Below are 23,837 nucleotides of genomic sequence, written 5' to 3'. Positions count from 1 at the left end.
AGATGAAACACCCTCAAAGGTTCCTCATTGGCCTGAAGGCTGTTGTCATTTAGCAGAAAAGATCCCTTCTCTTGGAGCAAATATTAAATCAGGGAAGTGCCTAAGACTATGTGACCATAAAACATTTCCAAACACACTGTAGATTTTCACAAAGAATTCTATATTTTGTGGATATATGCAAATAGAGATTGGTGAAACGGGATGGAGGGTTTAGATGGCTTTTTCTGTCAGAGCCTATAATGAGAGATACCTATTATATTCACTGGAACTCCCTGCCATGTTCAGGCTGCATTTGTTTTACAAGAATAACAGGAAATTGTATTCGAGGTATGCACCCATATGGTATAGTACATGTGTCAGGGAGATAAGCTTCCAGTTAAATCTCGGTCACAAAATCAAAACATCTTTGATGAGTTGCTTCTCCTCCCTATCCCCAAAAAATCCTGTTATAAATAAACATATTTGTATACAACTTCTGGAAAAGAATACCATAATATCAGCTTTACAATTTGATTTTGATTTTTAGGTTATCACTTTGGTGTGATATATAAAATAATTAGTACTTCCCTTTTGTTACTTACAGCCTCTTTTAAAATCTGTAATAGCTTCATGTATTTCATCCATTGTTCAGAATATAATTTTGGGCACTCTCCTCCTGACCATGTTGAAAAATCACTCTTTAATCTGCCTTTGAGTGACATATTCTATGCAGTTGACAAACCTAGATTCCTGTCTTTGTATTTTCCTTTTGGTATTTCCTTTAGTATTTTAAAATAAGTTGGATGCCAACAAGCAAAAGGAAATACCATAGTAATAGATTAATTGTTACTAAACTTTCCTCATTATCAAGTAGATGGTCAGGAGTACATTAGGAACAATCTTGTATAGCACAAAGAAAAATAGTCTTGCAGAATACATTTTTTTCCATTTCTTATCAACGAAAAATCTATTTTCAAAAAAAAAAGAGAAAGGAAAATCAATGTCAATTCTGCTTTTTACTGCTGTACATTAATTGGAGCAGTGGTAAAAAAAATGAGTTGGCCTTTTAGGACCATTGATTTCATTTGATGTATTTATTGTGTATAATGTTAGCCACCTCCTAAATTTCAAAAAAAAAAAAAAAATTATAGTCAATGGATGAATATAGGTGATTGAAAAGATTTTCCAATTGAGAAGATATAGTAGTAGCTGTTACTATTATTATTATTATTATGACTACTATATGTGTAATTATTGCTTTATGAGAAAAAAAATCGCACACCTTCTCCAAATTCAACAGCTGCTTTCCACTAATGGAGCTCTAAGGAGGATTAGTCTCCCTCTAAGGAGGAAGTAACATGGTCAAGCAATCACATAAAACCCAAGACACATTCAGGATACATTTTCAATTAAATAAATAAATAGGAATTCCAAATGAATTATTGATTTTGTAAACTAAAATAAAATTTTAAGGCTCACCCCCCTACCCCCCACCAGCTGACTAAATGGACCCCCTCATGGCCAAAGGAATATCCTAAAACAAAATTGCCTGCCAGGAGGAAGGAGGTCAGACATGCCTTATCATGCCCCCCTCCCTTCTTGAGGACATCCTTTGTAACCCATTAACAGGCCTAAGGGTATTTGAGACAAACCTGCAGGTCCACAATTTACACAACAAATCTATGTCAGGTGGCTTATCTCCGATAACAGTGCCTTATGTTAAAGCATTCCAACCCTTTAGACAAAGCTTCAGGTCTTTAACCAATTACAAGCTAAAGAATCTTTAAAACCCCCCTATAACCTGTAAGCCCCCACCCCTTTGAGATGGCCCATCTTTTCAGGTCAAACCAATGTATGCCTCCCATGTATTGATTGATGACTTTACCTGTAACCCCTGTCTCCCTGAAATGTATAAAACCAAATTGCAACCCAGCCACACAGCTCAAGGCCTCTTAGGAGTGGCTCTGGTCCTCAAATTTGGCTCAGAATGAATCTCAATAAATAATAAATTTATTTTAATAAATAATTTTAATTATTTTGCAGAGTTTGGCTTTTTTCTATTCACAATTTGCATCAAAAAAGATGTCAATGGTTCAGTTTGGTCTCTGTTCAATGGATTTCAAGAATGTATACTTTGTTCCTATAGTTTCAGTCCAGTTAAACATATTTGAGATTCATAGTCACTAGTTTGACATGTTTGGCTGATATTTTGGTTTCATTAAGTATCTGTTTAAAACATACTTTCCAAAGGTTTGCATTTTTATAAGCATCTGAAGAAAAAGTTTTATGTTAAGCTAGCCATTACTGAAAACTGTGTGTGAGAGAGAGTGAGAGAAAGAAAGAGAGAGAGAGAGAGAGAAAGTTTATGTGTATGTAATTTTTTTATAAGGGAAAACTAGTATATTTTTAGAGAATGTTAGAGTTAGGCCTCAGGGCACCATCTCAAAGGATTATGATTTCAGAAGCTTTATTTTAATCCATTAGATCTTATAGCTTATTTACACTACTTAAGAACATTTTTCTTTCCTTATGCAGAGCTGGGAGAACAAAAGGATCACCACAACAATAACAATAGCTGGATCTAGTGATGGCTCTTCTGTGTTCCAAAGAAGAAAGCTGTAACCCTTTGACACAGCCTGACAGACTACTGGGCTTTATACAAAACTACTGCATTTTGAGGTTTCTTGAAAGAGTTATTAATGTTTTGGTAACTTTTGAACTTTCCTTCCCCATTTCTCTGCATTTCACCCTTTATCATTGGACTATTCTATTTAGTGTCACGAAATGAAATCGAAGTCTTGAGCTTTGTGACACACAGCTTAGTTTAAAATAGCTCTTCTACTTTTAAACTGTATATACAGGTTTATCTTATTTTTGACAAGATTTTGCAAACATTCTTGCTCCTATTTTGTGTGATGTTGGCTTTGAAGTCTTTCTTCTGGAAGTTATGTTACGAAAATACACAATATGTGAAAATGAGCTTATGTCAAGATTTTATGACCCAGCCTTTTGTTATACTATAAGCATTCTTAATATTTAAACACATTTCATAATCTAAGCTTTTATTTTTTTCCATGTTTACTAAGTTTATATTAGTAAACCAAAATCATTTGTTAAAAAAAAAATTTCTATAGAATTACAATATTCCAACTCAAGGAGAATGCTGCTTTTTGATGAAGGAGTTAGGAAGTAAAATATTGACCATGACTCATTTAATGGGGATAGTTCATTAACTACTTAATAATGCCAATAATTCTTGGCACATAAGGACCTCTTTTTAAAGAAAAATCAATTGAGTGTCTTGTACATGATAATGTTATACTTTAATATTCATTGATTGATAAAATGAAGGATGACAAAAAGATATTATTCAATTCATTCAACAAAATAATTTATATTTTATTGATCACAAAAGCATTTTCTTTAAAACCTAACATCCAAGCAAGATTATTTCTTCATTTCACAAATAATGTGGGACTCAAGTACTTGTGAACTCTTAGTAATGACTTTTTAGCCCCTAAAGATCCACTACTTTACCAGCTCCACAAATGCATGAAGTCAAATTCCTATAACAAATATATATACATATATATTTAAAGAATATATGTGTGTGTGTATATACACATATATATATGAAAGACTTAAGTTTCCCTCAGCTTGACTAAACTTCAGACAGGTTTCTTTGTGATTATAGATCTGCCAACGGAAAAAAAAAAAAAAAAAAGGCCAAACTGTAAAATAATTTTAAAGACATTTATTCTGAGCCAAATTTAAGGATCATGACCTACAGCCACTTGAGCAAGTGAAGTTGCTGTGGTTGGGTTACAGTTTGGTTTTATATATTTCAGGGAGACAGGAGTTATAGGTAAAGTCATAAATCAATACGTGGGAGGCATACATTGGTTTGACCTGAAAAGGTGGGCCATCTCAAAGGGGGGGCCTATAGGTTATAGGTGGGTTTAAAGATTCTTTGACTTGTAATTGGTTAAAGACTTGAAGTTTTGTCTAAAGGCTTGGACTGTTTTAACATAACATAACATCAGAGACAAGCCACCAGACATATTTGTTGTGTGAATTGAGGACCTGCAGGCTTGTCTTGCATACCCTTAGGCCTGTTGATGGGTCACAAAGGATGTCTCCAAGAAGGGAGGGGGCCATGATGAAGCATGACTGTCCTCCCTCCTGTGGTAGGCAATTTAGTTTTAGGATATTCCTTTGGCCAAGAGGGGGGCCAATCAGTCAGCTGGTTGGGGGTGAGCCTTAAGATTTTATTTTAGTTCACAGATCCCTGATCTTCCTTTTCTTATAGCTTTCACTTTAGACAATTTATAATTGCAAATTGTTTCTCTGCCCCTTTAAAATGTACATAAATCTCTCCCTCAAAGCCTCTTGGCAGTTCGAAGACCCAGGGAATGTCATTCTGGAGAACATGGGAGCCATTCCTTGGAAACGTCATCATCATAATCATGGAGGAAGGTCATGCCCCTCTCTCCCAGTCTCTGTGGGAGGCTAGGAGCCTAACTTCGGCCTTGTGCCAAGCTGTAAAGCTACTTCCTTTCATGAAGATACAACAAGGTTTAATTTTCCTTTGTGAAAACCCAATTAGCAAGCACAGACAGCCTACAACTTCTCATCCCAGCTCTCAAAAGTTCTCAGCCCTTTGTGTCAATTGAGTCGGGTGCTGTCCTCTCTCCCTTATTGTAATAGTCTTAAATATAGTCCTCCTTTCTTGCTTATCTTATTGTAGTACCAAATTGGTTTTTTTGACGAAGTATATCACAAGAAAAATAACTGGATCCAGTGATAGCTTCTTCTTATACACAAATAAGAAAGCTATAATCCGCACACGAATCCCTCAAAAGACTACTGGGCTTTGTTCAAAACTGCTGCATCTTTGAGGTTTCTTGAACAAGTTATTAATGCTTCAGTAACTTTTCAACTTTTCTTTCCTCTTTTCCTGCATTTCACCCTTTATCATACAACATATATACAACTGATTCTCATTATTTTCAGTAGTTATGTTCTATAAAGTCACCACAAAGACTGAATCAGTGAATGAACCATTGCTAACAGGAGAAATATAACGTTGGGTCCTTAGAACCTCTGATCACAATGTTTTCATCAGACAGTCAATGCATAACCTTATTTTATGTGTGTTTCGGTTTAATGACACCTTCTCTAATATATATTGCTGACTCATCAACAGTGAACTCACAGCCTACAGCACTATAACTCAGGCCTGAAAGAAGCTTATCTCACACACACATGTTCTCCATAAGGCACATCACAGTTTTCTTGCACTTAGACACACTAGAAAGCACTTCAGCACTATACTGCGATCCATTCTAACCAGCAAGATCACCAATAAAAAGCATAAAAATGTGAAAAACATGGCACTAAATAGACCACAAAAAGGGCACTTGTTTACAGTATGAGAGCTGAAACAAGAAGGTAGAGCAAAGCTTTGTTCAGCTTCCATTGGAAATGTGTGCATTGATCTAGTCAAAGTTTTTGCCACTCTGCATGTCCACAGATGATTATGAAAGTGTTTGAGTATTGATGTGGGGTTACAAATAAATGTTAGTGAGCAGATGAATTTGTGAATATGGAATTTGCAAATAATGAGGATCCACTATGTATCTATGGACAAAGCATATATGTACTATACATGTTATATATTTATTTTATAAAAAAAGAAAACATGTATGCCCACACATATATTTGTTTTAGATTTATATATGGGTTATATATAATTATTTAATATGTGTGTTTATGTACGTGTGTGTGTGTGTGTATATATATATATATATATATATATATATATATAGAGAGAGAGAGAGAGAGAGAGAGAGAGAGAGAGAGAGAGAAAGAGAGAGGGAGAGGGAGAGAAAGGAGAGATTGTCTCATGGTTCTCTTTCTCTGATTGAACTAAACCCCACCTGAATCAGTCAGGGTTTCAGGTATGTATTTCAAAACTTCACTGTGAGGAGGAATGTTAAGCTTCATCAGTCTATCAAAAAGGGCCATGTCACCAACAATCCCCTGCTCTAGGGCATATGGTCAACTTCTCCAAATGCCCAAACTTTTCTTATCCCATTTTTTATACAAAGTATACAACTCAGATACATTGCTATAGACATACACACATTCAAAATTGGGTAAGCCACTTAGTTAAGAAGAAACAAAGGGCCTTACACCACTCTCAATTCACAAGTTAAAACGTAACCTTTTAACTTACTTATTCATAAGAAAGCAAATTCTTCAGCATCTGAATCATTCTTTAGATTCTTGAATGTCATGCGGCAGGTGGTTTTCACTTCAATAGACAAACTGTATTGGCTAGGATTGATGCAACAGTGCAGCCGATACATTTAAACCTTCCCTGGCTGAGCAAATGCTTGTATATCTTCTAACTTTTTAAAGCTAGAAGCAGTCTAGCAGTCTCCGAAGCAATTTTACAAAAGTATCAGAAGACCAGATCAGCTTCTATCTCTCTTTGATGGTAAAAACAAAGAGAGTGACAGATTTTTCTAAAAAGCTAAAAAGCAAATAGATAAATAAATAACAGTAACTTGTTTCCTGGGAATGATGGGACATAAAAAATGAATTCAATGTGTAAATCACATTGCACTGGATCCTGGACCAGGAAAAAAAAAAATAGTATAAAGGGCATTATCGATTAGAGAAATTTAGATAAAAATATATCAATCGGATATTAGTATTCTGTCAATATTAAACTTCTTGAATTTAATAATGTACTGTGCTTATTCAATGGCCTTGATCTTATGAAATATACACTGAGTATTTAGAGGTAAATGGACAGAATTTCTGCAACTTGCTTTCAGCAGTTCAGAAAAAAAGTGTACACTGGGGGTGCGAGTGTGTGTATAAAGGGAGAGAGAGGAATTAAACAAATATGGCAAAATGTTAGTAATTAGTAACTCTAGATGAATGGTATATGGGATTTCTTTGTGCTGTTCTTGCATGCTTTCTGTAAGTTTATAATTATATAAAAATTTTAAAATAAAAAAGTATACCTACTTTTTAAAAATACAGGTATAATTCGAACACCTTCAGCATTATATGCTCATTGGCTATGTAGCTGTTCCAATTGCCAAGAGCAGCCATTATTATCTCTAAACTTAAAAAATACATACATTTACAGTAATTAACTGCTCCCCAGCTGAGCTTCAAGCCTGCCCTTTATTCTCACAATGGAAGATAAGACTGACTGTCCACCAGCATGAAGGTACATGAATTAAAATATTCTTTTGTTTTAGTTACTATTGTTCCTAATAAATAGCCCTAACATGTAGTCTATTAAAACAATGACAGTGTCTTACAGTTTCTGTGGGCAGGAATTCAGGAAGGGTTTGCCTGGGTATTTCTGGCTCGGAGTGTCTGGAACAGCAAGTAACTGGAGCAGTTGGAAGCTGTATTGTATCTCTCTCTCTCTCTCTCTCTCTCTCTCTCTCTCTCTCCCCTCCACCCAAATAGTTTCAGGACCTCTTCATGCTCTCTTTCCACATGGACTAGACTGGGCTTCCTCACAACCTGGTGGCCTTAAGGCAGCTGGACTGCATAAATGGTGGCTCAGGACTCTCAGAAACTGTCCTAAAAGAACCAAGTGGAAGCTACATGGACTTTTATAAAACAGCCTCAGAAATCTATAAAATTTCTTCTAACATAGTCAGAAGCCTGTCCAGATTAAGGGGAGGAAACATAGATCCCACTTGCTATGATCTGAATATTTGTGTCCCCAAAATTCATAGCTGAAGCTTAATCACCAATGCGATGATGTTAGGAAGTAAGGTTTGGGGGAGGTGATTAGATTATGCGGTCATAGGACCACTGCCCTTTTGGGGGTCATCTGCACATTACTTTTAGAATTCACTTAACTTTCATTTTCATTTTATTTGCAAGAGCATTTGAGGTGTAGTGCCAAACAGCCAACAAACCATGACTTTTATTTTTCAGGTTGCTGGAAAATTGCTGAGCTCTCCCGTGGTGTTTTAAATAACTACTGAGCAAAATTCAAAACAGCCCATCCATCTTCTCTATGGAGAAATAGTTGCCATCACAGCACTGTATAAGATTCTTTATTTCTATCATTCAAGCTGCGGTTAGACATTCAGATGGTAAGGAGTAGTAGAAACAGGAAGTTTTAAAAGGAATTGTCATCCCACTATATTTATTAATGTGAAGTGTCATTATTGCTTTGGAAAGTCTGCTTTGACCATAATTCTTTTTTCACTCTGCCTTTAATTCTGAGTATTTTGAGCTGGAGAAAAGATTCTGTCCTCTTTTGAGTTCTCCTAGCACAATTTTCCATGCTCAGGAGGGAGATCAGATGCAAGGTTACCCACTAGACTCTATTGTTGAGGAAAAAGTCAAGGACAAAGACAGGAAATCCCCTGGCTAGAAACCGTTGCTGCTGCAACTCCCATGTGTCAATGGTGGGGGTCAAAATTAGTACAACCACTTTGGAAAATGGGCACTAACTGTGGAAGTTCAACGTGTGTACCCCAACCCCAAACCCCCAGCATGACTCAGCAATCTTACTCCTGGCTATCTAATCAGTAGAAATATAAACATTTCTTTACCAAAGACATATAATAGATTATTTATAGTAGCATTATTCACAATCATCCCAAATTGAAAACTACTCAAATTCCAATAGAAGTAGAATGGGAAAAATTAACTGTGGTATGTTCATACAATAGAACACTATCCAGCAATGAGCATGAATAACCTACAACTACACGTGAAACATCATGAATCAATTTCACAAATATAATGTTGAAAGGAAAAAGCACAGAGAGGGGAAAAGAATCCATTTTTATGAAGTTTGAAAATAAGCAAAACTAATCTATGATATTAGAAATCAGGATGTTTATGTTTGCTACTTTTGGGGGATGGTGACTTAGAGAGGACCTGAGAAGGGCTTCTGAGGATGGTAAGGAAAACCCCCATCTATTACTTGGTGCGTCAGCCACCTGAGACCCTCACCCCTATTATCTGGCGCATCAACTAACCTATTACCTGGCTGTGCGTCAATCAGCTGAGACTCCACCCCTCAGATCACCCCAACTTAATAAAAGTGGGAAAAATCGGGTAGATGGGGCTCAGAATTTGGTGATGAGACCCCTCTGAGCCTGCCTGTGAATAAACTTTGATTCTCAGACTTTCCGTGTGCCGCTCGGTTTGTCCTCAGGACCACCTGCTGTAACACTTGCTGTGACAGTGATGGTGATGTCCTGTTGTCTGATTTGGGTGTTTGTACCATGGATGTGTTCACTTGTGAAAACTCTTTGAGTTTTACACTTGTTTTATCCACCCCTCTATATGTGTGTTATCCTTCACCAGAAAGTTAAGGGAGAAACAGGACAAGAAAGAAAACACACAAGAAGGAAAACAGACAAAAAATTACTGCAAACTCTTCTTTTCTCTTGGTTATAGCCCATGATCTTCCCAACTATCCCTATTATAAATTCTCTTAACAGCATCAATCTCTCTTTGTTGTATATGTTCCAGTCAAAATTTCATATTCATTTGTGTGTCAGCCTTATACATGCCAAGAATAGTGCCTGGCACATAACAGATATTCAATAAATATCTTTTGAGTTAATGAATGAATGGAAAGATGAAAGAATGTCTATGTTCCCAACTATTTATTTAGTAAACACCATTGGCTCAGGAAGTGTATCTGGGTTTGCTCACCAATGAACTACATGTCAGCACAATGCCTGGTACACAGTAGTCCCTTTAACATATACTTTTCTTTCAAAGACAAGAATAAAAGAAAGAAGGGAGGAAGAGAGGAAGGAAGAAGGAAGGAAGGAAAGAAGGGCAGGAAGAGAGGGAAGGCCTGATTTCCCCAGTTGAAAGAGGGCAGTTTGCAGGGCCATCATATGCTGTTTCTACTATCCTGCCCATGGATATTTCATGAGGAATTCATGTTTTTTGTTGTTTTTTTTAATGGCAACTTTTCTGTTGATGTTTTGTAGTCATGAAGCTCTCAAGTGGGGAACAATGGACTGACCAGGTAACTCTCAAATTTCTGAGTGGTGGGGACTGAGGGGCACAATCAGATGAATTGGATATTCTCCCAGCACCGATGCCTCTCCCCAAAAAGACAAGCCAGCCCCTTGGGTCTGCATAAAGCCCCATCACATCAGCTGTATTTAGCAATAATAACTTTATAGTATTAATGTGTAGGAGACCAGAAGATGCTACCCTAGGATATGCCACTTTGGCAATTAGGCTTATTTTGAGCTGAAGGTAATTGAGAAAAACCAGTTACAAGAAAAGCTCTCTATTCTCCCTCTATTTGTCTAAAAACAGGGGATAAATTTACAAATGTATACCTCCTCCTCTTTCTATAGGAAAGAGAATGCAATGTTTGATCACCAAAGACAACTTTAGATCCTTAACAGGCTAAAGATGGCACCAGAGGAATGTACATGACAAACTTTACTAAGTGTAATTTATCCACCATCAGTTTCCCATATATTTGCTTTCCCGCAATTTACTACCCCTAGAGACACAGGGTGTTTTCCCTTGTCTTGTCACTTCTTTAAGAACATATTCTTCTAATGAACAAAAAGTTAGGGTATGCTTTAAAATAACTAAAAGAGTAGAATTGGAATATTCCTAACACAAAGAAATGTTAAATACCTGAGGTGATGAAAATCCTAACGACCCTGATTTGATTAATGCACATGTACGCCTGTATTAAAACATCACATGTACTCCATAAAGATAAACAACTATTATGTACCCATAATAATTTAAAATTAAAAATTAAAAAAATCTTTATGGTGAAACACAATTTACCTGGGTGCAACTAGAATGACCAGAGCTATAAGAAAGTTCTAGGAGATGTTTCTTTGGCCACCCTCACAAGTTTTCCCATTTGTTAGGTGCACTCATAGAATACAAGTGATTGAATTGGTTTTTAAAATATATGTGAAATAAGGAAATTGACCTAGGTGGATTGGGAGATTTGCTCAATTAAATTTTTTAAAACCACCAGGAACAAGGATATATACATTAAGGTGTCTTGAGAAAATTACACAAGTTTGTAATTTAGATTTAACTCAGCCATAACCCCTTTTTATGACATCCATGGAGAAAAATTAGAGTGACTTTCTAGGGTAGTTTGAAGACAGGCAGGGTCCTTTGAAGGTGGAGAATATTGCTTTCCTTGAATCACTGCCAGCCATATCCTGCACAGGCTGATTATCTCTTACCTGAAATGCTTAGGAGCAGAGGTATTGTGGTTTTCAGCTTCTTTTGGATATTGGAATATTTGCATTCAGCATCCTTAGTCCAAAATCCAAAATTTAAAATGCTTCAATGAACATTTCCTTTGAGGGTCATGTCAGTGTTCAAAAAGTTTTGGATTTGGGGGCATTTTGGATTTTGGATTTTCAGGTAAGGGATACTCAACCTGTATTTGCTTTACACTATGCATTGCATATAAGCTGCTGTTGATTTTTAATACCTAAACGACCCCCATGCGGATGTATTTATAAGTGATGATTTAGAGAAACGAGGCAGCAGCTCATTATTTAAGTGCTGTGTTGAGAAGCTCTTGCTTGTGGTTGCTAAGGCTAAGAACCATGGGGGCAATGGTAGCCCATCTTGGAGGCTAACATTAGAAAGGGTTTGTCTTGGAAATGGCACCACTACTGACAAAATGTATCCTCTGAGTACATAGTTCTGTTGTTTGACAATTCTTCAATTAGAAAGACTTGCACTGCGAGGATTCAAATTTATATTGTTATTCCAGAGAAATAAGAGCAATTCAAGGAGGCAAGGCTCTTGAATTCTCCATCTCCCACAAGATCTAGAATAGCCTCCTAAATGTAGTGAGCACCCAGGAATAGTGCTCAATTGAACTGAAGTTAGAGTACTGCCTGAGAGCTAAGATTCAAATAATTACATTAGATTAGGAAATATTTGTTTGTTGTCTTCTTCAAGTACCTGCTCCTCTCCCTCATCTGTCACAATTAAGTTTGTTGCTACAGCTTGCTCTTGTGTATATTTTAACAGACAACAGTTATGTTTTGTATTTAGGCTAACCCTGGATGCCAGAAAAAAATGCATAACAACTTCTTGTTCATTCTTTTTTGACTTGAACAACATATTAATGTGATCAATATCTAGTTCGACTTTCATCGTTAGCAGCAATAAAACATTGCCATCCAATTATGTGTTTTCTCAGCGTAAGTGAAAGCATTTAATAACACTTTCCTTTGATCACCCTCATGTGAAAAATTAGACAGACATTTTGGAAAATGAAAAGAAATCAACACACTGAGGTGGGAAATGGAGCCCCACCATTACAGGAGCTTCAAGTTCATACAATTTGCAAAGTTTAAGGGCTTTTATATCACTGGGGAATCGAGCTGAGCTCTGGTGTCCTCAATAATGAGTTCATGGAAGATACATTTTTTTATATTCTGTATCTAAAACTGACCCCAGCATCTTCCCTGTCTTTCTGCACTTGACTTGATTTCTTTCTCAATATTCCTAATCCTATTCACGATGCCACCCTTCACCCTAAGCCAAGGGCTCAGGGATTGGTGCCACCCTCACTCCCTTCCCTTCACAGCCTCACCTTCACCTCCCATCAGCTGCCCTGTGCTCAGGCTGCATTATCTTTGTGGCCGGTGCTGTTGGGGGGCTCCCAGATGCCCTGGGTCCCTTTACCAGCTCCCCCTGCCTGTCTTCTTGATTCTGCCTGCTTTGCTTCCAATAGTTTCGACCTGAGGCTTCTTCAGAAAGATACTGAGACCTGAGACTACAGGCACTCTTTCTTCCCAATGCTTGGAAGTTATTGTCACCCTGGGTGGCCTATAGTCAATGACAAACTGGTATAGAAGTATGAAAGCCCAGTTCCCTCGCCCTCCAGCAAAACAAACTCTGAAGGGTAACGGATGCTTCAGAGCTCCCTGTGGGATCACACTACCCTGGCACTTGCTTGGCCTCTTCCACTTCCTTGTCTCGTTCACCCCACTCTCCTACTGGTTTCCCCTGGGAGCAATGCCGTGATACATTATTTGCACATGTACTCTCCCCTCGGGGTCTGCTTCTAGAGAACTCAACCTAAGACAGTTTCTCTTGAGTGTCCACCTTTCCATTCCCAAAGCCGCTACCTTAGCACACTCCCTATAGCATAAGCAATTCCCACGGCCGCTGTGCCCCTTCCATCCACTCTGCCGTCAATCAGCCTCTTAATGTGCTTCCCTGACCTCACTGTCCTTCCAATCAAAATCCAGCAATGTTTCCTCATTTGCTGTAGAACTAAAGACAACTCCATGGCCTGAAATTTGAAGCCCTCCACCGTGACTCCAGTCTACTAATCTTTAATCCCTGCATGTAAATTCCTAAAAGGGGAAGGAACTTAACTCTGACAAACTTCCACCTCACTGTCCCAGTCCCCTTCCTCTGCTCAAAGCTGTTTCTTTTATATGGAATGTCCTTTCATTTTATCTCAGTAACAAAATCCTGCCTCTCGGTCAAGTCCCTTTTCAAGTGTCTTTTCTATTATTAATACTTCAATGAGTCTCCATTATATTAGTTTCCTATTGTAGCCATAACAAATCACTACAAACTTAGTGGCTTAAAACAACACACATTTATCATTTCACAGTTCTGTAGGTTAGAAATTCAGGCAGACTTGACCGAGTCCTCTGCTTAGGATCTCACAGGATGAATTCACGTTTTTGCCCATCTCGGCTCTTACCTGGAGGCTCTTGGGGATAAATCTACTTTAAAATTCCTTTGAGAATTTAATTCCCTGTAGTTGTGGGACTGAAATCCCCAGCTCCCTCTGTGGTCAAAGTCAGTCCCTCTCAAGCTTTGATTCTCTTTGACTTCCCCTTATGTTGCATCTTCTCTGTGTCCTACGGAGAAAGTTCTCTGTTCTTAAGAGATATGTAATTAGACTGAGCCCAACCAGATAATCCAGGATAATCTTTCCATCTCAAGATTCATAACCTTAACCACTTCGGTTTGAGCCTATATAGTCGACAGCCACAGATGAATGTGCACAGCGACTTTAGCCGACAGCCGTGATATGACTTTTCTAATTTTTCATTTATCAAAATAAAATTGTGAACATTTAAAAATAACATAATGAAAACATATATGTATATGTTACCTATTCTGATTTACATTACAAGTAAAGCTGCCTGTAAAGTGAAACAGGCTTTTAGTGCTTTAAAGCTTTCCTCATCACACAAGAGCAAAACGGATTCGTCGTCAACGCACAGCACAAACTATCGTGTGGACTATGAGTGCCGGCTGTGGGCAAGGTTTCATGGCCAGTGAGCACCATACCAAAGTGCTTAATCACGTCTGCAAAGTTTCTTTTCCGTGCAACATAACATATTCATGGGTTACATGGTTTAGAGTGTGAACACGTTTGAGTGGCCATTCTGCCTACACATAACCCAAATAAAGCCAGTATCTTTCTACTCTGAAATACTATAGACCATCATATCCCTCTTCCAGTAATTTTTCCACATATAAAGTAGAAATAGCCCACTTTAATAGTGCTATGTGCCAGGTACTCTTTTAAGCATTTTATATAAACGGACTCACTTAATCATCATAACAACTCTATGAGGTCAGTTCTATTACTATCTCCATTTTACAAATGAGGAAACTAAAACATGGAAAGTTTTATAATTTATAAGGCAATAAATGGTAGAACTAGGTATGACAACATTATGCCATTTGTTTACTAAATTGTTTGATTTTCTTTCCAGTGCCATAGAAAGACTTTCTTTCCAACTGTCCTGCATCACATAGAACCATATAACTGATTCTGGCCATTGGAATGTGGCCAAATGTGATGAAGATTACTTTTCCAGCCTGACTTCTGCAATATGCATTATGGTTTTGCATGCTCACTTTTATCCCTCTGGCGGAAAGCAAATGACCCAAGATGGTAGAGCCACACCATGAAAGGAGACTGGACCTCTGACTCATACTTTGGAAGGGAGAAGGCCAGGAGATTCTCCTCATTTACACCGGACAGTGGGATGTGGGTTAACTCATGCTGTGTTGAGTTACTGGGGTTTCAGGAATCTTTGTTGCAGCAGCGAGTACCATTTACTTTGATTACTACACCAGACTTCAAACTTAGAAAATCCACATCTAGAATCTGTGCTCTTCACTACGATGTTATTCCTTCTGTTTCTCTTTCCTTTTCTGAACAGCAATATTTTGAGGATTGTTGAAGGAATCCAACATTCATGGAGATAATGTAAGTGTGGTAATTGTAATGTGCTTATAGCATATTTTGCATTGTGGTGACTCAGATGTTTGTATTTTAAACCTAGGAAACTGGGGTCTGGTATTACTTTCCTTTCCACTCCCTAATATACTTAGCACACTGTGTAACATACAGGCAATACACACTTGCTGAATTAAATGTCAAAAGTGGGATTTTTTAAAACAAATTTGTTGTATAAGATATATTTCGAGAAAAGAATTCAGTGCACTTTAAAAATTAACCACTCTGAAACAGTAAGAAAGTATCTGACTGACACAGAATTTGTATAAGCCAAAGTGCTCTTACTTATTTGTTTATACATGTCAGGTGGTAACTCCTTGTAACAAGTTTATCAAGAATAAACTGTTACATTGAAAATATCCAAATCCAGTAAAGACCTATGATACAGTGCCTTACTTAATGATAGATGGGGTTATTTTACAAATTCAGTGTCTTTTCTAAGCAGTGAAATAAAAAATCTCTCTCTCTCTGACACTGAAGGTCAAAACATAGAGGAAAATCTTTTTTCTCCATCATGACTACATTCAAATAGAACATGTATATATATATTTCACTTTGAACTTTTCATCAATTTATGTATGATTTAGTGAGCTTTATTTGGCAGGAAAACCAGCAGAGGTGAGTGGAATTACTGAACTAATCCTACTCTAATGCCCCTGGTTTAAAACTACAGATCCTCAGAAGGACCGAGAAATGGACATAAAACCAAAGGAACAAAAATATAAACTGTTTATTATAACATCAAACGTTAGAAATCTGGCATAAACATATTCTGGAACTTCCTTCAAAATAAATTTGCTTCTAATGTGATTCTAGAACTGCTAAAATTTTAATATCCTATCTTTTTTTCCATCTATCTGGCCTGTGTCCACTTATTATTGTCATGAATGTGAAGCTCTCTTACACTAACATTTATGAAATATCAGTTAACATATAAATATGCCTTTTATCTTTGAATGTGTTTCTATTTTATATGTTTATATTTTCAAATATATATGTTATCCCAGTTTGCCAAATTATAAAGATTTGCATAAATGTTTATCTATAATGATGAATATGAATGTTCTATCTCTAGCCCTTCCCTCTTCCCTGAGGTCTAGACCCAAATTTTCACTGCACAGTGGACCTCTCCCCAGGTATACTGTAGTATATTAGATTCCAGTAGTCCAAGATCAATGTCACATTTTGTCTCCAAAATGTACTCTTCTAAGGATAGTCCTGATCTGGTTGACAGCATGTCATCCATCAGCCACCATAAGAAATCTAGGAGTTGTCCTCTGTTACTCCTTTCTCATTTGCCCCACACTCAAATAGTTTCCAGAGCCTAAAGCATCTACCTCAGGAATATCTCTTCAAACTATTCATTCATCCCTTCAAAAAGTGCTTGTTGAATGTGTACTTGTCCCTTGTGGTGTTTATGTGCAGATTGCATGATGGGAGGGAAGCCAGAAACAATGCAAGAACAGGAAAGAGAGAGAGAGAGAGAGAGAGAGAGAGAGAGAGAGAGAGAGAGAGAGAGAGAGAGAAGGAAGGAAGGGAGGGAGGGAGGGAGGGAGGGAGGGAGGGAGGGAGGGAGGGAGGGAGGAAGGAAGGAAGGAAGGGGAGAAAGCAGAGAGGAAAGAAGGAAGAAAATTAGGAAAGAAGATGAGATATATTCAGATTTATGCTTTAAAGGAAATTAAACAGATATAGTGAAACCTGTTGAGATGCTACATCAAAAAAGAAAGAGAAGAAAGGCCTCTCTGGATGATAGATGATGTCTGAACAGAGACTAGAAGAATGAAAAAAAAAGTAGGAAGAAAATTGGAGGCTATTATGATCATGAAGGCTGGGAGTGGTATTGGCTTAGGCTAGAATTGCTAAAGCAGATGTGGTGAAACATTGTCAGATTGGGAACATTCCTATACGGAGAACTGATGGTACTTGCCAATGGAATTGTGTGTGTACTGGGAAGTAGGGCAGATGGGAGTGGAGAGAGAGAAAAAGGAGAATCAGGAATGACTTCCCTTTGGTCCTAAGAGAATGTTCTCTCCCGCTTGCCCTAGTAAAGGCTCTCTATAACTCAAGGCTGGACAGAGTTGCAGTAGTGTCCAGGTTTCCTTTAATTAATTAATTAATTTTTTCAGGCTCCCATTCTCCTCACTGAATCCTTCTTCAAAAGTATCCTCTAGACCAGCAGTTCCCAACCATTTTTGGCACCAGGGATCTGTTTCATGGCAGACAATTTTTCCACGGGGAGGGTAGAGGTGAGGAAGGTGGGAAGGAGCAGGGTGCAGAGGGGAGGCGGGGTGGTGGTGGGAGATAGAGCTCAGGCAGTGATGTGGACCCTGTTTTCCTACAGGCTACAGACTGGTACCAGACCATGGCCCCAGGGTTGGGGATCACAGTTCTAGATTATCTCATAAGTCTCAAAATCATTTCCCTTGAAAACTGAATTGGTCAAGATCTAGTTAAGAAAAATGAATCCACACTAAGTATGGTCAGAGAGTATTTAATAAAGGGGACTTGTAATCCCAATTGGAAAGCAGAAAGAACACAGAGGAGACACCAAGTTAAAACCTGATATTAGAAATTTCAGACTTATCACAACTTCTAGGGTTAAGGTAATCTGGAGAATTAATAACTGAAAAATACAGTTACTAACCTGAAGGCTGAGATAAACAGAGGGGAAAAGTGAGGTGCCTAAGGATCCTGGAGCTTGGAGAGGCTCCTAAATTCCTTTGATTCCAGACTTATTATTCTCTAAACCCATCAGTTTTTTGTGTGTGTTTTTTGAACCAAGTCGCCTTTGCGTATGTCATTTACCCTATTTGAAATTTTACTGACCTTGCCCAGGAAACAGCTCTGGAAGGACACCATCAATTTCTTCAAGCAGAGTAAATCACACCCTCTTCTTGGACAGTTTTGTGTTTCCATAGCTCTATGTCAACATGGATCATATTGGATTTTCATATGTCTATTTACAGAGCTGTCTCACCCACAGGACTATGACTCTTTGCAGGTAAGAATTATGTCTTGACAACTTCCCAGCACTCCTCTAGAGATGTGTGTTGAATCAATAGTAGCCATGGACAAGCTAAATGATACATGCTGATATTTAGACATTTTTTGAGTTTCAAATTTGAGTAGAAGATCAAATACTACTCACCTCACTGTACAAAAGGATACACAATAATTGGTGGTCATTTTACATGTATGATATTTTTATCAGTTAGTTTTTGGGTAATTAAAAAAATTCTGAAACTTAATAGTTAGCCCAGCATCATAAGGATCAATAGTTTTGGCTGGGCTCAGCTGGGTGGTTGTTCTTCCAGTCTCACTCAGTGTGCTTATGCATCTTTGATCAGCTGCAGGTGGCCTCAGGGCTAGCTAGTCTAGGAAAGCTCATCTCTGCTGTATGTGGCACCTCACATCCAACAGGCTAGCCTGAGCATGGTAATGGAGCAGGGTTCAAGACCAACAAGGGCTATGCTTACCACACTATGTTCACCATCATTTCTGCTACAATCTATTGGACAAAAATAACCACAAGGCCAGAAAAAACTCAAGAGGTGGGGACATAGATCTCATCTTTTATTGGGAGGAGATTCAGTCCTGATGACAGTGTGCCAGTTCCAAGCCTTAACCTCAAGAAGCCTTACACACCTTTGCTTGCTTTCTCTTGAAATCTTGTCATCACCATGACTGACAGCCTGGACTATACTGTGGGGAAATTAGTGATATGACCACAAGACAGAGAGCATAGTTGTCCCAGCTGAAACTATCCTAGGCCAATGTACAGCGTACTCACTCTCCAAACATGAAGGAGAATGCAGCAAAGACCAGCAGAGCTGCTGAGCAATCTACAGCTAACTCCAGACACACAAGTTAGCTAAGCCAAGACCAAGAAAGTAATAACAAATTCTTAACTATTTGTAAGCCACTGAGTTTGAGGACAATTTGTTATGCATCAATAACTAACTGATAGGGAGCTTATTACCAACCTGCCATAATATTAATAGTAATCTTTATGTTGATCTGAAGTAATCTTGAGGGTTTTTTGAATTTATTTATTCTTGAAGGTGTTTCCTCAAGTCACTCATTTGTACACATTGTCTCTCTCTTTCTTTCTGCATCTTCCAATGTCCAGTGATAAGTTTTTGCAGACATGGCCAGGGCCGTGAACCCATACAGCCCATAGCCAGGCTCAGTTATGTTTCCTGCCTTCAGTAAAGAGAGTGTGCAGAGCACAGCCTCCATAGTCAGATAGATTCAGGTCTAATCCTGGTTCTGACACTGACCCATAGTGTATCTTTGGGCAATTTCTTTGACTCTTCTGACCCTTAGTCTCTTTATCTGTGAGATGAAGATAATGATGCAAACTCAGGACCCTCCTATAACACTGTCCTGGTTGTATATGGTACAATTCCAAATGTCACCGGCTGTTGTTCTTCAGTATATAACCTGCATGGCTGGACATGGTAGCCAGGTAGACATAGGTTGTTTGGAGTAAATATGAGGTGGCTTGTTATGTAGTAGTTATTTAATAAAGGTTACCTCTTCTGTCTTCTGTCTCCCAACTTCCTGACATAATATGAAAACCTGGAATCCAAAATTTGCCTAATTATGGGCCATGGGGCAAATCTGGCCCAGAGTCTGTTTTTGTAAATAAAGTTTTATTAGAAAACAGCCACAGTCATATCACTGGCTGCTTCTGCTCTTCCAGTGGCAGAGATAAGTAGTTATAAATAGTCCATTTAGGTCCACAAAGCCCAAAATATTTATGAGCTGGCCCTTTACAGAAAAAGTTTTCAGACTAAGCTCTAATGGTACCTTTAACTTTTATTGCACTTAAGAATCACCTGCAGAGCTTGTTTGAAATACAGATTCTCAAGTCTCACCTGCCAGAGATTCTTGATCAATACAGCTGGGTGAGGCCTGGGAATCTGCATTTACAAAAGCACCCAAATAATGCTGACACTGCCAGTTTAGGGACCACATTTTAAATATCACTACTCTAACCATCTGAGGTAACTTAATTGTATTAAATACTTATTTTTAAAATGGCAAGGTTTTTGCCATGCAAACAAGCTGAACCCACTTTATGAAAAAGCTCAAAATTGTGCTATCGGAATTGACTAATTAATGACTGCAAGCCATTTTAAGCCCAATGTGCCCTATAGATAATTCATGTTTATTCACAGGAGGGAAAAGTTAATTTAGGCCAAGGACAGCAATCACCAGCCAAAGTCAGAAACCTAAACTCAAAAACAAAATAAGGAATATATATTAGGCTTTAATTATTAGCTGTGTACAAAATGAAAAATCCATCTCAAGGTTTTCTTAAATTAGAAAGTTTTACTCCTCCTAATTATGCCATTTGTCCAATTCCCTCTAAAACATCTAATAATGGTGTACTCGGTGACAACCACATACTCCATGGCTCAAAATAATTTATATTTTCCCCACTAATAATAGATCACAGATGCTCTCTTGACAGTCTTAAAGATTTCAGACTGATTACTAACAAAGCAGCTTACTTAAGACACACCAGGTCAGATCTGTTGTGATCCAACTAATGATATTTGAAAATCATTCTACAATGAGCCTTTATAAATTATTATAATTAAGCTGGTTGTTATGAGCTTGCCCTTCCTTGGTCCCTAATTTAATTTCCTTCAATGATTTCTTTCTTCTCCCCATCTTTCTACTTCAATGGTTAAAATAAAAAGAACAAATCACTTCCCTTTAAAGTTGCATAATGTACCCTCATTTTATCTTCGTCATTTAAATCACACTCCTTTTATTAGTAGAAAAATGACCTGAATATTATTTTGAGTCTATTTTAAATATGGAATCAGCCTTAGAGAGCAAGAGACTCTTAAAAAGCTATGGGAGAGTTTATGGTCCTACCCGTGTCCAGTCCAAAGACATGAAGTTGAAAGTAAATGCTAGCATCTGTAATGTGTGGGGCCTTGAAGGGGAGACCGGGAACAGAAAACCCACACACTCCAGGTGCAGATTCAAAGATTTACGAGCTGTTACAACTAAACACACACCCACACACTCTTACGAAATTGCCTTTAGATCTTATATTGTGTTCCTGAAATAAATCCCCTATGCCAGATGAAGTATTAAAGTAAAGAAGATGAGCTTTGGGTAAAGAAAAATCAGGTTTATATCCAGGTCCTACCTCCCTCTTTCTTTCTTTTCTTCTCCTCTTCCTCTTTCCTCTCTCCTTTCCTTTCTTCCTTCCTCCCTTTCTTCTCTTCTTCCTTCTATGAAAGTTGATCATATGAATTGGGTCGCTCTTGTCACACTTAACTACAACAGAGTTAAGAAGCCAGAGAGAAAAAGCACTCAGGATACATAACTTTGCACCAAGAGTGTAATTCTCTGCAAGCCTGCATACTGAAATTGCCTTCTGGAACCTGAGACCAGTTTTATCTAATGGCCACTGAAATAACCTGTTGCAGCTCTTAAGACTAGTTTTACCCACTGCTATCACTCACCAATCAGAGCCTGGCAGCACCCCCAAAACTCTACTATTGCCAGCAGACTTTCTCAAAGAGCAATAGGTAATATTTCTCCATTTCATAAAACCTCTAAGATCGTCTTTGTTTTTCGAATATATTGAAGACCACTGGGTCTGCATGTATGCCCGGAATTGCAATTCTTTCCTCCCAAATAAAATATTAAATTTAGAGATTCATCTCTACATATTTTACTTTGATGCTTCCTTCCTTCTTTCCTCTCTCCCTCACTTCCTTCCTTCCTTCTTCCTTTCTTTTGGCTATAACTCCTTAAGTACTTTTCCTAATTTATTAGAGTTATAGCTTTTCCCCTTGTAAAACAGAGACTGGAAAATTCCTACTACATAAGTTTCACAAGTTCCCTTAGGATCATGGTTTGACTCAAACAATTGTCTGTAATTTTATTTTTTTCTTGCTACTTTTCTGCATTTTTCAAATTTTATACGGTGCACACTCATTTCTCGAATAAACTTGAGAGGCAATATATAGCATAGCATTAATATTTAGGAAAGTGGACCATTTCAGTGTGCCTAGGTTTAAATTTTGCTCCACTGATTACTAGTTGTGTGACATTAGGTAAATTAAGTAATCTTTCTATCCCTAATTCCTCAGGGTGTAAAATGGAAATAAAATAAGTATCCTACCTCATTAGGATTTTTGAGGATTAAATTTATTAAACTTCATGAAAAGCTTATGGAAAATGCTCAATAAGTATTAATTATCATCATCATAATTTGGTGATTATAAAATAAGATGCTATTCATTTAATATCTTTGTCTTTAGCATCTGTGATGATCTGAATGTTTGTGTCCCCCAACATTCATATGTTGAAATCCTAAGCTCATAAGGTGATGGTATTAGGAGATGGGGGGGAGATGATTAGATCTTGAGAGTAGAACCTTCACAATGGGATTAATGCCTTTATAAAATAAACCCAAGGGAGTTCATTTACCCCTTCTGCCAAGTGAGGACATAGCAAGAAGTTGGCAGTGCTCAACCTGGAAGAAAGCCCTCACTAGAACCTGACCATGCTGGCACACTGATCTTGGACTTCCCAGCTTCCAGGACTGTGAGTAAATAAATTTCTGCTGTTCATAATCTACTCAGTTTATGGTATTTTGTTATAGCGGCCTGAAGGTACTAAGATAGCATCTATCTTACCATAATGTAGAACCCAATTCTTATTGACTGTGATCTCTATAGCCTGGATATTCACATTTATATTCTTTTCGTAATGCAAATAGAGTTTGGTTTGATAGATGATCCAGCTTTTTGGAATCACCTCCCAAATAAATATTTGCCTTTGATTCCCTGTCTCTGGGTATGTTTGCTTCTGGGAAATATCAGACTAAGATATATATTTAATGCTGAGAATGTTAAATTGAAGGAAGCATGGATAAATCTAAAATTCATAGCAGAACTAGGAAGTAGAACAGAATTCAGTGGAATAAAACAAGTATTACTCAACTCTGAAAAGCAGAGTTTGAAGGCAAGAATGGGCTTGTTCACTAGGTCCCTGCGTGCAAGGAAAGGCAGGCTGGTATCAATTTTGATCTTATTAGTGGTTCGGATATGAACTAGCTACCAAAGATTACAGTGATTGGAAATATCATCAAGACTTTTCTTGGAGTACACTTGGTATGATTTTTAATTTAAAAAAGCAAAATAACACAAGCATGAGATGTGAATAGGAAATTCGCAATAGCAGAATGAGAGGAGTTAATCTGTAGAAGTTATGAGAAACACATTTATCATAAATGTAAAAGTCTTTAAAAACAAATGCTCATTTATTTTTCTGGCAGTATAGAAAATTACAAAAGAAGATAGACTATATTAGTGAAAACAATTAAAAATGCTAGCTAAAATAAAAATAACATTTTTAAGTGCAAGAATGGGTGGATAAGAAAGTGTGGACTTCTCAGAGGCCAAACACTGGTTGAGATGAGGAAACCAGACAGGCCACCAACATCAAAGCCAACTTCAGGCTAAGGACATTTGCCAAGTCCAAGGGACCTTGAGACATTGATGCTTTCAAA

This window comes from Microcebus murinus, chromosome 16 (assembly GCF_040939455.1).
Source record: "Microcebus murinus isolate Inina chromosome 16, M.murinus_Inina_mat1.0, whole genome shotgun sequence".
Classification (NCBI taxonomy): Eukaryota; Metazoa; Chordata; class Mammalia; order Primates; family Cheirogaleidae; genus Microcebus; species Microcebus murinus.
This window is presented reverse-complemented; position numbering follows the sequence as displayed.